Genomic DNA, 15,187 nt, shown 5'->3' on the forward strand with positions numbered 1-15,187 from the left:
GCGAATCAAAATACCTGAGCAAAGACCCTCCTAAAAATTCCACTGGTATCTTGAATTCAAGCAGTTGAAATACACGGCATTAATTAAGAAACGTATACCCAAAACAAAGTGCATTGTGAACGGAACTGCAGCAGGTTGATAAAAGAGAATCCCTGCTAAGTCTTACAGACATGTATTAAGAAAATATCGAGCAAGCTTTAAGCAGGAACAGGAGCACAGACCTAAGACCTTGGAGACGCTCCAACAGAGGCAGCGCTATTTTGCCCAAATTGTTTGCCTTGCTGCTTTAAACAGCAACATGTTGATCATTTTCTGTCCCTATCTAGCAGGCGGCAACAACACCGAATGGGAATGAAACTCCGAGCTCAGACTGTGAATTCTGCACATACAGGCAGCTCTTTCCTAAGCTCCGATACTCAGCGCTCAAAGTAACTGCGCCCTGATGCACCACGCAGTTTTGCTCTGGTTTTTCTGACTCCTGGAACACGAGTCAGAAGCCAGCTGAACACGTCAAAAGATTTGAGCAGCAACCTCCGGAGTCAGGGTACGAAAAAGCGAGGTGCTTTGGACATTGGCCTGTTGATTCACCAGTTCCTTGTTTGAACAACAGTCAGAGTAAGGCCCTGTTGTGGGGCAACCTGTGACAGCATCACAACCTGTAAAAATACGCTTGTGCATACCGGCACTGCCAGCAAACAAACCCGTAGGGCTGGCACCAGGCTGCACTGTAAGGCTGCTCAAGCATTTCACCAAGTTTCCCACACGTGAGTTTGATAAAACGGTTAAATTTTTTTTTTTCCTCGACACAATTACTATTTGGGTAACATTTTGTTTCTCCAGACTCCCTGTCAGATGGCTGACACCCTGTGACAATAAAATACTTGAAAACAGAGGCAGGATGTCAGGTCTGCAGAGAAATACCAAGAAACACTTTCAGGGAATAACAGCAGGCTACAATTTTGTCAAGTACGCCTGCAACCCCCTTACTGGGGGGTGGGATCTATCTTAGGAATACCTTCGATAAAGCATCGATACTTCCCCGTTGGCACTTATCTGCGGAGGCTAGCAGGGAGGAACCAGCATGAAACTGAAGGAGAATTAATCTAAGCAAAGAGCATATACCTGATACTTGTGCAAGAAAACGTGGGAAATCTCAAAGTTTAGAGAGACAGTACTTAAACTGACTTGCAACAAGCCCAGCACAGCCTGAAGAGCGAGCCTCAGATAAAATAACTACGCTCTGCAGCTACGCTCCAAACACACGACGTTCCCGAAGTTGTGTGTGAACTACTGACAGCAGCTGCGGGTGTCTCTCTGAAGTCGTTACACGGCTGTCCGGGTGCAGTTTTAGCCGCGGTAGAGACTTTTAGGAAGATGTCCCTAAGAGATAACACAATTCTGGGTCCCACTCATCGCAGGCCACCACGCCGGATGGATGCACCGATGTCTGCGTGCGCCAGGCCAGGACTGAACCTCGTGCACAGCTCCTGCGACCTCAAGCACACGCGTACCGTATCGGAGATGCCTGTGAGCACATAAGGGCAATCCAGAATAAACCTCCACTGCAGGATACGGTCTCGGGGCCACCGGCTCCTTACATGCCAACAGCCTGATGCGAGCACCAAGAGCTGCTGGAAGCGCAGAGGCGGCAATCCATTGAGCTTATGAACGAGTGATTCCTTTGGTGTTACATCACTCAGCTCCCCATTACGGAGCTGGACTGACAGGATCCAGAATATGCATAGCCCAGCCCTCCACGGTAAATGAGTGTTAGAAAAGATTAAGGCTCAAAGAAATCGGTGATTCATCAGGGCGTCAAAACAGCGTTTCCCCAATTCCCTGCAATGTTCTAGGCTAAGTAGCTGGCCACATATTAGCAACCCCGTCAGACTTCCAATTTTGGAGTTAATTGCCGTTCCTGAAACACATAGCCAGACACAAAATACCTGCAGCAGCAGCACGCATCACACAACGCTGTCACGGCTATCCTAATCGCAAAATTACCCCGCGTTACAGTCACGCCTAATGGAGGCGCTCCGAAGCGCCCCGCTCTCGGCAGGCACTGCCCCGCAGCACCGCCTTCCTGAGCGAGGGGAAGCCGCTCTCCCCGGGACAGGGCACGCGACAGCAACCTGCAGGGAGCACACAAAGGTGGGAGACCGATGAAAACCAAGTATTCTCGGCTCCGTCACCAAAACTTTTGATGTATCGGCTGAGAGCCAACTCTCTGAATCTGCCTCTCTCTTACGCTGCTTTGTGGAACCGGGCTAAGTTTAAATGAACGGGTGCTACAGAAACCAACTGCTAGTCTCCGTGTCCAACAAGTTCCTCAAACTCCGTATTTTTAAGATAATTTTCGTTTATCGTGAGCCAGTCAGACAAAACCAGTATATTCTTAAAAATAAAAAAACCACCGACTGCTGTGATAGAAACGGGGCTGCTTCCATTATCCAGCCTGTACAGCACCCAATGACTTACTGACCAGCTGAAATATCACCGAGTTTTATACTCAGATTTATATTTTTATTTATATTCATAAAGTGCTTCAGAAGCTCTATTTTCACGTTTGACTCATGACATACTCGCTTGCCTCAAGTTTGACACATATAAGAAAGGCATTTGTAAGCTAATGCCTTGGAGAAGTTCTGCTTTACAGCATTTTCAGTGGGTATTTTTGACACAGTATATTGCTTTTATTTTCTTTTTCTGGGTATCACATAAAACAAGAATTATTCCAAAATGTGTGTTTTACATCATCTTCCCCTCCCTAATCTGCTGACCTTATGAGAATCCATCCAACTGGCTAGTTCTCGTTTTGTCTGAGCTGTAGTGAATAAGTTAGATATATCTCATAAAAAGTTCGATCCGGCAGGCGTATGATTTGCTTAGGGAACAGCATTGCTCAAATGCCTTTCCTGGGCCTTTTACTACATGAGTAGCTTTTACTCATCTTCTACGCATCTCTCCACATGCTATTGCCTCTTACAAAACCGCCAGGGGAGGGGTTAATTTTCTTCCTTACAACGTCCTGTGTTGTAACATCCTTCCTTTCCCACTGGTACCTGGGTGCCCATTCTGAACGCAAGCTACAAGAGTTGTAAGACTGAAGTCAGCGTAGTATCACCGATTCCATACGGAGTTATTTTTAAGAGTTACACAAACTTGTCATCTAAAAATGTCATATTGCTAGTAAGTGCTTAAAGGAACAAAACGCTAGGCAGACCACATTTTTGACACAACGAGTATCTTCCATCATAAAGCAGCCCCTCTCACATCAATGTGTACACGCAAAAATCGCACTTCCAAAGCCTGAAACCACGTTACTTTGCCTTCTTCACCTGGTCTCTTCTGCCTTTTTCTCAGTGCCAGGGACAGCCTTCTCGACACTGCATTTGTTAGCTACCTCCACGGCCACCTCTGCGCCCGCTTTCACAGAAGATCTCCAAGACAAGGCGGCTCCTCTTCAGGAAGGTCGGTAAGGCTGGGGCCCTTGAATACACCTACCCTTCCAACACAGACACAAAAAACATCGATCAAGTGCTCTAGGTGCTCATTTGTATAGCTTAGCCATTACCTTACAAGACTGTGAAAGTCTGAAACGTATCTAAGAACCGTGGAATTAAATATTGTTAGCACTGAGGGGCCAGAAAGCCACCTGGTTAAAAAAAATAAGCTAATGAAAGACATGTACTCCCTATTACTTTGTTCTTTATAATTTCTTTCTTACTGCCTTTCAGCTGTCACTTCAGATTTGCCACGCACCATGGCTAGAAGTATGCCTTCTCTGTGTCTAGCACGTGCCTTTTGGTAGGGAACACACTAAATATTTAAAGAAAGTTTGCGTTACCCTGCCAGTGAAGCTCACAACCAACTTAAAGCCAAAGCCACCGCCAGATCCGAGACTTAGTACGAAATGCAGCAAGAGATCTCCACGGCGCACGTAGATTACGTGAAGGTATGCTGCATTTCTTTTGCATTTCAATGAAATAAGCCAGGTAGTTAATTTCACTTGAAGTTACACATCAAAGCAGGAGATTGCCCATACCGTTTACCACACGTCTGTAAAAAAAACAAAAAAAAAGCAAAAAGCAAAATCCCAAAGTCCCCACGATCGCCTTCAGTTACTGATCCCCCACCCTGCCCTGTACTGAACCAGATTGAAGTTCCAGCCGCATACCTGAACATATACATTATCGTCTATAAGTCAGCCGTACCTTTCTGCGTGCGTATCTGCATCAGAGCAAGCCAAAAAAAAGCACCCAAGGTAGAACAGCTCGTGCTGAGCCCCTCATCCCTTTAGGGCATCCGCGTGTAAACACTTAACAAAAACAAAGAATTACACGGGAAAAAACTCAGCCTAATCCCGAACATTATGTGCAATTAAGGCCCCAATTATATACGAGGAAAACATGCAATCACTTGTCTAGGAACATTCAAGAGGTCAAATGTTTCCTACCAACTCATTTATCCAAACCTTGTATTTCAGTGTCAACAAAGAATATTACTTTTTTTTTTTTTGCCTGAATATAACATCAATTAAACACAACAGCAATTTGGGCTTCTCATACAAACAGCATATCCATACAAATGGCAACAGAAGGAAAATCAAATTATTTAGAGACATTATGTATAACATACATGCCATTTCCTATATTTGCTTTATGAGGACATACCGTTGCCATCTCCCTCCCTCGCCACAACACAGAACATCTAATAGAAAATATCAATGTCACCCTAATTGCCGGGGTGAATAAGCTGATTAGTTTCATATCTCAAGAATTAACTTGAAGAACTGCTTACAAGTCAGCAGGAAACAAGTGAAAGTTCAACTGATAAAAAGTTACCAGATCGGAATCAAAACCCTGGAGTTGTGAAATCCCAGCAAGTTGAAAGAAAAAGCACAAAACACGCTCCAACCTTTTTAAAAATGATCCAGTCCTTTAAAACCCGATCACATTTACATGAAAATGAAGCCACGTGAAAGATTACAGCTTTTCGATCACGATCCTGAGGCAGCATTTAGGGAGCTCCCTATTGCTATTTTACTGAGGGTTCAGACGGTGGCCAACAAAACTAGGCCAGAGACGAGGCGCAGCACTGCCAGCCGGAATTCCCATGGTTTTACCCCAACTGTGACTCAAGTTTAAACGGTGGTTTTGAAACCAACTCTCCCTGCGTGGCCACGGGCAAAGCGTTAACCACGCTGCCTCAATTCCCTCACCTACAGAACATAAATAATTATACTTATCTGCCGCAGAGGAACCTTGGACAACGTTGTTTGGCAAGCGCGCGTCTGTTTAAGCTGCGGACAGAGCTATGTAGTAATTTCGAGCATCTGCACAAACTGAAACCGAGAGTGAAAACAACCCGGCTGAGGCAGCCAGCGACACGATCCCGGGGGGCGGGGGGGGGGGGGGGGCATAACACCGTTTGCGCACCGGCTGCTGCTGCGAGCGCTGCTCTGCGACCTGCACCCCCCGTTCACCTCCTCGGGACGCGGCTCCCTGAAAAGTCCGCGGGGCCGGCGGGGTGCCTGCTGCTGAAGCGCTCCGGCCGTGCTCCTGCAGGAGCGGGTCAGGGCTCCGCGTCCCGGAGGTTTGCGGCCCCGAGCCCACGGCTCCCCCCCAGCCCAACGGCTCCCCGTTCCCCTTCCCCTTCCCCCCGAAGGACCCCGGGTGGAGCGAAGCCGGGGCGGCGCCTGGCCCTACCCCGACGGCAGCACGGCCCGGAGCCGGCCTCCCTCCTCCTCTTCCTCTCCTCCTCCTCCTCCTCCTCCCGCTCCCCCGGGAGCCGCCTCGGGTGGGAAGATGGCGGCTTCCCCAGCAGGCGGGGGGGGGGGGGAGGGCGGGGGGGTGCCGGCGGCCCCGCCGCTCCCCGCAGAGGCCTCCCGGGGAGGAGCCGGGCGCTCACCTGTCACAGCCGCCGCCGCCCTGCGGCCGGGCCTGGCCGGGTTACGATGAGGAGAGCAGCAGGGGCCGGGCGCGGCGGGGCTGGGGAAGGGAAGGGACGGGGACGGGGCTGGGGGGGGACGCAGCCGGCCGGCCGCCGCCGGGGCCCTGTCGCTGAGCGGGGCCGGGCCGGGGCCTGTCCGTGCGTGGCTGCCGCTGCGCCGCCGCCGCCGCCGCCGCCGGGAGGAGGAGGAGGAGGAGGAGGAGGAGGAGGAGGAGGAGGCGGAGGAGGAGAAGCGGAGCGCGGGGCGGGGCCGGCGGCGGGCGGCGGCGGGCGGGGGGCGCGGAGGAGGAGGAGGAGGAGGGGGAGGAGGAGGAGAGGAAGGAGCGGAGGAGGAGGAGGAGGAGGAGGAGGAAGAGGAAGGACGCGGCGGCGGCGGCGGGGCCCGCGACGTCTCCGAGCCGAGCCTCAAGCACCCGCTCGCATGAGAGACCCGCTTCCGGCTCCCGGCGGAAGTCCCGCCTTCCGCCGGCGGAAGGGATTGGGCGGCGGCGGCGGGCGGCGGGCGCGCGGGGCCGGCGGCGGCGCGGCCGGATTGGCGGAGGGGGAGCTGCCCCCTCCCCCGCCCCCTCCCCTCCGAGGGACGCCCCGCGCGGCACCCGCCCCGCCCCGCCCCGCCGCGCGCGCCCGGGAGGTTTGGCGCCGCGCGGCCGCCGTAGCCGCGGGCGGTGTTGCTGGGGGCTGGGGGGGGGGGCGCCGGCAGCGGAGGCCGGGCCCCGCCTCGGGGCTCAGCGGTCGGCCCCTGAGGGCTCCTGGCACAAAGCCGGGGGGGCTGCAAGGGCCTGCCCGCGGTTATAGGGGCTGCCCCTCGGAGTGCTACGCAATCACAGAACCATAAAATAATAAAGTGTAAGAAAGCCCTGCAATATCACCTGGTCCAACCGTCCCCCTACCACCAATGTCACCCACGGAACCATGTCCCCGAGCACCACGCCCAACCTTTCCATGAACACCCCCAGGGATGGTGACTCCACCACCTCCCTGGGCAACCCGTCCCAATGCCTGACTGCTCTTTCTGAGAAGAAATGTCTCCTCATTTCCAACCTGAACCTCCCCTGGCACAACTGGAGGCCATTCCCTCTAGTCCTACCACTAGTTACCTGTGAGAAGAGGCCGACCCCCAGCTCCCCACACCTTCCTTTCAGGTAGTTGTAGAGAGCAATAACGTCTCCCCTGAGCCTCCTCTTCCCAAATACAGTCCTTCATACACCTTCGGTTGTGTACAGCTGAGGTGAAATCCAAGAGTGTGCTTCTTTGCCCAAAGAACAAACCTTGCCAAACAGTTCTGGCTATTCAGTGCAGATCGTAATTTGTTTTAACTCCAGTTACCTAGGGAAATGGAAAATGAGGTGTATTCTCCATCAGCACTTCAAAAAACTGGTGGAAAGAAGCGTGCCCCATAACTGTTCCTAACCCTCCGCTTCCTATCCACCTCAAAAGTGACACACTTACAGCACCTCACATCCATCCAATGACAACTCTCTGTACCACGCACTGCTGCCTGTATTTTTATTTCATGAATGTATCTAGATAAGGCCTCCTGGATCCTGTTTTTAATCCTTACTGATAAGAGTCTTGTTCCTGCCTTCAGGGTATCTGACAGAAAGTCCTGTAGAAACAATGCTACGAGTAACCTGGAACACCTCTTCTTATGACCCACAAGTACCCTTTGGAACTGTTTTTGAGACTGCTGTGTTCTGCCACATCCCTATCAAGCAGAGGCAATAAAGTACATCATAGTGCTGGAGAGGAGGTCAGGTCTTATCAGAGGGGAGGTTTTACTGTTCGTCCCAAGGAAACGTGTCTGAGCATTCATTCTTGGGCAAACCAATATTTCTGCTAGCTTAGATGTTGTTTTCCTTAGTGAGTTGTTTCAGTTTTCCAGAATTATGGTGATGAAGAAAACCTGAGCAAAGGCAGGCGGCTAGGACAGAGACAATTTGGGAAAAGGAATAAAACTTAATTTTTAGCATAGGTGTTTAGAAGGAAAGATGCCACAAGCAGTGCAGGAACTATGACTGATCCATTAGCTGGTGACCATGCAACTGTTCTCTAAAGAATTAATTACTTAAAAGTCTAAAACAATTGCTATTCCTAATTCCTTTTCATATTATAAACGAGCTCAATCTAATTATTTTTCTTTAAAGCTAGTCTATTTCTCAGCAGGTTACAGTTCTCATTCAGAAAAGGAAAAAAAAAAGAAAAAGAAAAAAGAAAGGTTTAATAATAAACTCTCAGATATGATGAATCCTGTTATATCCTTTCCTCTAGAGGGGACTCAAAATTCCTGATGCTTATCCCTTTAGACATACAGACTTTTTGTCTCCCCCAAGCCTTATCCTCATGCAATACTTGGGCAGGAAAGCAAACACAGGAGACCAACACGGAGACTGCACTGCGTCATTCCTTCTGCTAACTCAAAGCTTATGATTTCAGAGCTCACGTCCCTTTCTGTAACTGAAGTGATGGCTGACAGAAGGGGGAAAGAGAGAGGGACACAGCGACTGATTCCTGTAAAGCACCAACACTAAGAGGCATGTAGGTAGGTAGACTTCACTGTAAGTAGGAGTTTCTTTAATCCTTTGTAATGGATAGAGTTTGTACTGTTTGTTTGGGATTTTCTTCCCAAAGTAACTGAACTGTGTTCAGAAAGAAAGAAAGAAAAGAAGAAAAAAATACTCTTGAGAAGAAGAAGAAAAATACTCTTGAGACTAATTTTTTTTTTAAAGGTCAATATTATAAAAATGTTAGATATTGACAGACAGACCAATATATAGGTGTTGGGTTTATGATTTTTATTTCCTTATTGTTAAGTTTTATTGTAGTTCACTAACAGTCTAACTAGTGCACTTTTTCCATAAAATAATGTGAGCTTTCTACTTGCCTGGGTCAGTTCTAATACTCTTCTCAGTGTGGGGGATGTAGAGCTTAATGACTGAATGCTTCTATTTGTAATGGCATACAGCTGAGATCAAAGAGATTTGACATATTTTCTTTTGTATGCTAGTAGCTGAGGAATGTGTGCGCAGGTATGAGTAAAATATTACAAATAATGCTGGATGCTGTGCGGTTATAGAAACTACTCCAGCTCCAACTCAACAGCCTGGGGGAAGAATGCATCTCTAAAAGAACAATGTGGACATTATTAGGACATTATTAGCCCACAAAAGTAAAACAACATTAGACAAAGTAGTTCGTTCTTTCTTGATCTGTGGTCAAACAGATGTAGAAGGGACTATGTGAGTTACTTATCGATATGTTAGTTATATATCATTGAAATTATACTTTGTAAGGCTTTTTAAATCAAGATTCCTAGTTCAATGAAAAAGAATGAGTTATTTGGTATATTTAGGAAGATAATGCCTAATGAAGATGAGCTGCAAAAAATACAGCATTCCTGGAAACTAAGCAAGGAATTGAGCAGTCAGAAACTCGAACACTTAAAAATCACTAAACTTACTGCAACGCTTGTGCTTTACAGTTTATAATTTTCCAATGTAAGACAAAGGATAATACTTCCTTCCTCACAAGAGCAGTGAGGATTAACTCATTAAAGTTTGTGAAGCAAAAAACTTCCACTGAAACGGGACAAGATTTCTGCTCTGTAAGGTAGTTCCTGGTTTAGGCTACCTTTTTTTTTTCTTCTTTTCTTCTTCTTTTCTTCCTTTTTACTCCTTTGCACTACACACTAGCAGTTGCATTCTCGAAGTATTTTATCCTGTGATTCAGTGGAATAAGACTCCATGAATCACCTGTATTTAAGAACTGCTGACCCAGAACACTTGCCTAAACTCACAAACCACTCAATGCTTTGCAGTTTGTGAGACCTCATAAGGCAAGTAATGATACTTTACAGTTCCTGATGCTATTGTGCAAGAAGAGAGAGATCTTTTCAAACATAAGATACAAAATGATTGCATGCAATGGGCTATTCCAGTCATAAAACTGCAATTTAAATGAAATCCAGTAATCATTCTGCATTGCATTGATTTGGTGAGTAGTATTTTAAATATACATTATTTCTATGTCAGTATCTTTCATATCTCACAAGTGAATAGTTGACTGTCTGTGTAAAAGACGGTCCCTATTCCAAGTAAACTACCATCTAAACAGTCAAAGCAGACAAAGATGAGGAGAAGCTAAATGTTGATTTGAAAGGGAGAGGAAAGTAAGACAGATTAATTGACCTGCCCAAAGATTATGTAAGATATCTACGTTTGAGTCACAGCTCTACATAGAATCCTGTAGTTTAGTGAAAGATTCAATCTTCCTTTACAGCTAAATGAAGATTTGTTATCAAGTAAACTGTTAAAAGTCCATTACTGCTCACATAGATCTATGATCTCTATTACTTATACATCTCTAACTGTAGGAATTATCCACTTTCAGATCAGATAGCCATAGAGATGTTCCAATATTATTTTTATTTGCTTTTTTAATGACATATCCTTTGTTTTCAATTAAGTGCTGATGCGTAAATATGGAGTATTGGATCCGTTTCTTTTCTAATTGGAGAATAATTTACAGCAAAGTGGCTAGGCTATCATTAGACAATTTCTTCATTATATTTAGTGCCAAAATTCAATTTGAGTGCAATGATATTCCAATGCAGAGATAGCAGCACTGAGCTATGCGATTGACTCATGTGATTGACAACACGAACATGTGCACTTTCTGACTTTCTTGGATCAGCTGCTCTGTTTGGTAACAAACCTTGTGAAGTGCTGCTGTAGAACTAGTTCAAACAAACCCTTACTTAACAGATTTTTCCCTCTAGCCTTGTCCCTTTGGCAGGTTAGTTATATTTCTTTAACACGCAGAGACAACTTTAAAATAAGGTTGTGGTGTAGGTACCAGCTATTGTTAAACACTGATTTTCATTAATGCAGTGTAAAAAAGCCTAAGCTGTAATAGGTAATGATAAATATTAAAACCATTGTTAACAGCAGCTGATTACAAACTTTCAAGAGATGGTTTAGCAGTAATAATTAGCATTAATTGGGCATAATCACAAGTCTGAAAATTACCATCCTATTTCATGGAGTTTACGCTATCACCAAACAAACCAGTATATAGGCCTTACTCTATATATAGCAGGTCTGCAGCAGAGACAGGACTTGAAACCAGATCTCTCATGTTCCAGGTTTGATCCGTTGATACTGGCTTCCATTTAGTCATTGTTCATCTGGGAGGATGTTTGGTTCTTTAGCTGCTGAGCCCATTTTTAAAACCTAATTAAACCTTAATAAGGAATCATATAATTTACATAGATTTTGTGGTTGAGTAAGAATTTTCCGAAGGGATCTGAAAATCAACTCTGATTTTCTTGGCAATATGCATGTTGGCAATTTTCTTCCTTTGTACTTTGTTTTGTTATTCTATCACTATTGTCTCTGAGCATTTCACATCATTCTTTAAATATTAGTGCAGCCACTGTGTGAAGTATGTCAGTATGTTTATCCTCAATCAACAGGTGGCAAACTAAAGCATGAAGATGTTTGAGCTCTGTCTTGTAACCGATCCTGTGCAAAAGTTGTCTCCTCTGAGAAGTGATTATAATTTTGTATTTCTGTCTTCTTCAGCCGTATGCTGAGACTCAATGATGACCACATATACGGACATTTTTATTTCACAAGCTTCCTATTTCAAACATTAGGGTCTTCAGTCGTATTTCCTGATACTGTTCTCATAAATACCAGAAAAAATATTTTCTGGTTTTATGTTTTTGCTTTTTGATGCAATTTTAATTCTTCCCTTCTCACTTATGTTGGAGGTCTGTGAAGAAAATTGCATGAAAAAAAAATATTCAGTCCCCAGGTTTAATGTCTTGCAAAGCTATAGATATCATACAAGACATATTCTATAATAGTGAGCTGGGATAAAATGTTGGAAGTTAATAACTTAAATTTGAAGACTTGAGAAATAATCAAGTGCCCTCTATAGAAGCATATTTGTGACACCTTTGTTTCCAGTTATTCAGGAAAAATGTACTCCTTAACTGAAATTAACATTTTGTTTAGCCATTAGTCAATTTAGTATCAGATAGACTTTTTAGTACGCCCCACCCATCGTAGCAGAGTATTTTAATATACAGGAATAGACCACACTTAGAACTCAGGAAGTGTTTCTTTTTTGAAGTATATTCAGTCCAAATAAAATACTAATTACAAAAAGAAAATCTGGTTCTAAAGCAAGATTTCCCTGGATCTAGCAATAGTCCTATCGTTAAATGTTATGGCATGAGTTATTAACATAGAACATAATTTACATCACTGAGCTCTCCTAAAAATTCCAATTTACTTGCAAAAATGTGTTTTTCTACTTTAACTCAGCATCAGATATCCCTCTGTGACACAGAAGTGCAGAATAGTTTTTTATGGCAGTTCATCAGAAGTGTATCAGTTCAGTTATAGTGATAATGAAGATCCTTTAGGTCTTATTCATAGGCATATATTCCTATGTGGATAAAGGAGCACATCTGAAAAATGGTAAAACTTACTAATGAAGAGTTAGCAGGTTCTCTGCTCACCTTACTTGAATGTTCATTTGAACTTGGAATTGTAGTGCTAATTGGTTATAAAGATATTCCCTTCTCATTGCCATTGTATAAATGACTGGACAGTGTTGAAGGACAAGGAAATTGGAGTTGCCACCTTGTCTTTTACAGAAACTGATGTTTTCAGGTGATCAGTGCATAGTTAAATCTGTGCTGGGTGTGCATCCTGCACACACTGGTATTACACACAGGTCTCCAAATTACTGTAGGGCAGAAGGAGATTTTTTTCCCCCATCAAACTGGGCTATGGGTAGACTGTGAAGCTGGGCTACTGTGGTTTTTATGGTAGAGCTGTAAGGGTTGACTTGAATATTTCTAAGAGGTCATTTTTGCAGCTTGGTAACAGCCTGCAGCATGGTCAGGCACGTTAGCAGATAGTCTAGGCCTGGATTATCAGGTATGTACTCACTGAGGAAGGGAAGAGGTATGCAGTCCTTCGCTCTTCAGAGTCAGCATTTCTCGCATATTCTGCATGTCTGAGTGGTGTTGCTTCAACTGGGCAGCTTCAGGCTTCCCCTTCTTCTCCTTCCCCATCAAATACGTAGAACAGCAGGATGCTGAGGGTGTAAATTTACCCTAAAACCACAGAAGAAAACTGCTGCAGACTGTTATAAGTTTGTTAGATACAAGGCGGGTTATCTGTAAAGTGGGAAAGCTTCAAGTTTATAATAAAGAGCACTTGTTGGGGTCTGCAGTAAATGCACAAGAAATTCAGATGCAATTTAGTGTTTCAAATGCCGTAAAACAGCGAGGATTAGTAGGAGTTTAAAAATACCTTGAAATACTGTGGGCTAGTTGTAGGCTCTGAGAGATGCTTTGATGTCAACGTGCTGGGCAGTGCTTTTTATCCAGAGATCCTAAGGTCACGGTGGGTTGCAGTAATCTCTTTCACACTACTGCTTTTCAGGGTCATTGCAGCTCAGGCTACCAAGGAGTGTACCCAAAACACCCTTTCAGTGCTAGCGATTCCCAGCTGCTGTCATAGTCCTTTGTGATTGGGAAGGGACTGCCCAGCCCACACCAAGAACAGTGGAACTGCAAAACTGGGTCGAGGCAGCCGTGCTACGCTCTTCTTCAGGTGCACCCAAACTGCTCCGTCTGAATAAGGAGACCGTGTATCCTTTTTCAGAGTACTGGACGTACAATGCCTGGCACTTCATTTCAGCATCCCCTAAGCTGACAGTTCCTGGCTTTGCTGTTCTTTTCACAGCTTCAAGAACTGATTCACCCTGCTGCTTATAATTAAACATATCCAGCAAAAGAGGTTGTTTTGAGAGTTTTACACCGTATGGCTTGATTATGAGGTTATATCTTTCTTAATGATATTAAAAATATTTTTGCTAGAAGAAGTGATAGGGACAATAGCACCAGAAGTGGCAGGAAAACCCCGGCTATATTCATCAGTCAGGACAGGAGGATTTTTTGGTTTTTCTTTTCACATATCCTTTCGAATTATAGGCTTACTGCTCCTGAAGCTGCAGAGCTCAAGGTGATCATTAGATAAGTCAAAAAAGCGTCATTCTTCACATGCTGAAATGTCTAAAAGCTAATTCCATTGTGGATCACCTGTACTCTGCTATATAAATAAAAACAGTGTCAGCTTATGAGTCACAAACATGAATCACATGAAAGCGGGGTCTGTAATCAAGGGGAGTCTGTTACATCCAGTCCTGAAAATCTACAGATCATTCCTGAATAGATTTAATTAATGAATTAATTTTATTTTATTTTTTGTGAATTGCACTTTCAGTTGCACATGTATTGCAAGGTATATTCATTTATTTATTGTTGTCCAGAAAAGCCCGGTAGCCTCTGCCTGCTCTCTGATAAACCAAGCCCAACTTCCCTGCCATTCTAAGGAGAGAAGCGATAGAGCAGAGCTGGTTTTTTTGTAGCTCCGATTACAAAAGCATCCCTACCTTTGTCACCTGGTGCAGAGGGGCAGAACCACCATCAGTGGCTTCACGTTCACATATTCCACCTGGCCAGCATTGCTTGTAAGTCCTTCTAAATCGCCATACCTCAGAGTTGCCTAGGTTTTATCTATGTTAAAGAAATCTCCGCTGCCCTGTCTTCAGGTATTTTATGCCCATAATTTACAGTTACACTATAACGTGTACACTCTGACTGGTTCCCTGGCGTGTCTCTCGTGCTCTGCAAAAGCAGGCAGGCCCTCAGAGAAAGAAGCGGTGCTTTCACAACGGAAGACCGTTAGCTGTTAATAATCTGTAAAGTCATGTCTGACTGTTCTTTACACCTCTTCCACCTCAGTCAGAGAGCACAGCTACTCTCCTGAGGCTGGTAGAAGAATCACTTCACGCTCTGAACGCTAGAAATTGTCAAGATGAGCTGTTCGATACAGCCTTGTGACCCCTTTTCGCTGAGCCCTGTTCCATGACATGGGGATTCGCTTCTGGTTTTCAGGCAGCAGGAAGATTCCAGGTAATTTCAAGAGGGAGGGTTCCTACACCCTTTAGTTTCTAACACTCAGAAAGAAACATTCAGCAAACACTCAGCAAAACCTTGTTTGAGAAGCTACAATGCTTTCATCTCGGTTTAAGCTTCAGATAGCAGTCTTGGCATCTCCATCATGTCTCTAACCAGAGGGCCTTGATCCTCAGGACATTTTTCAGAGGAAGCATTTTCTTGTACAAATCGCTATTGCTCATCAAAAATTCTGAC

At 45.0% G+C, this 15,187-nt stretch overlaps 1 protein-coding gene and 1 long non-coding RNA gene across 5 annotated transcripts in view; one reads left to right on the forward strand and one right to left on the reverse strand.

Moving 5' to 3' along the window:
• The window catches only part of LARP4B (La ribonucleoprotein 4B), a 56,983-nt gene extending 50,867 nt beyond the window's left edge, over positions 1 to 6,116 (reverse strand). The window contains exon 1 of one of the 4 annotated variants that reach the window (XM_040547753.1): positions 5,911 to 6,116. The gene's annotated coding sequence lies outside the window, so the exon portion shown is untranslated. Of the gene's footprint in view, positions 1 to 5,708; positions 5,799 to 5,910 lie in introns of those variants that run through there. The other 3 variants (XM_040547756.1, XM_040547755.1, XM_040547754.1) reach the window with 3 other exon arrangements.
• A 537-nt stretch (positions 6,117 to 6,653) lies between these two features.
• LOC121066364 lies at positions 6,654 to 13,782 on the forward strand. Its single transcript, XR_005817711.1, has 3 exons — positions 6,654 to 7,702; positions 8,386 to 8,491; positions 13,413 to 13,782. It is a non-coding gene; the product is annotated as an uncharacterized LOC121066364 (long non-coding RNA).
• The last annotated feature ends 1,405 nt before the right edge of the window (positions 13,783 to 15,187 follow it).

The sequence above is a fragment of the Cygnus olor genome, chromosome 2, assembly GCF_009769625.2.
Source record: "Cygnus olor isolate bCygOlo1 chromosome 2, bCygOlo1.pri.v2, whole genome shotgun sequence".
NCBI classification, from domain to species: domain Eukaryota; kingdom Metazoa; phylum Chordata; class Aves; order Anseriformes; family Anatidae; genus Cygnus; species Cygnus olor.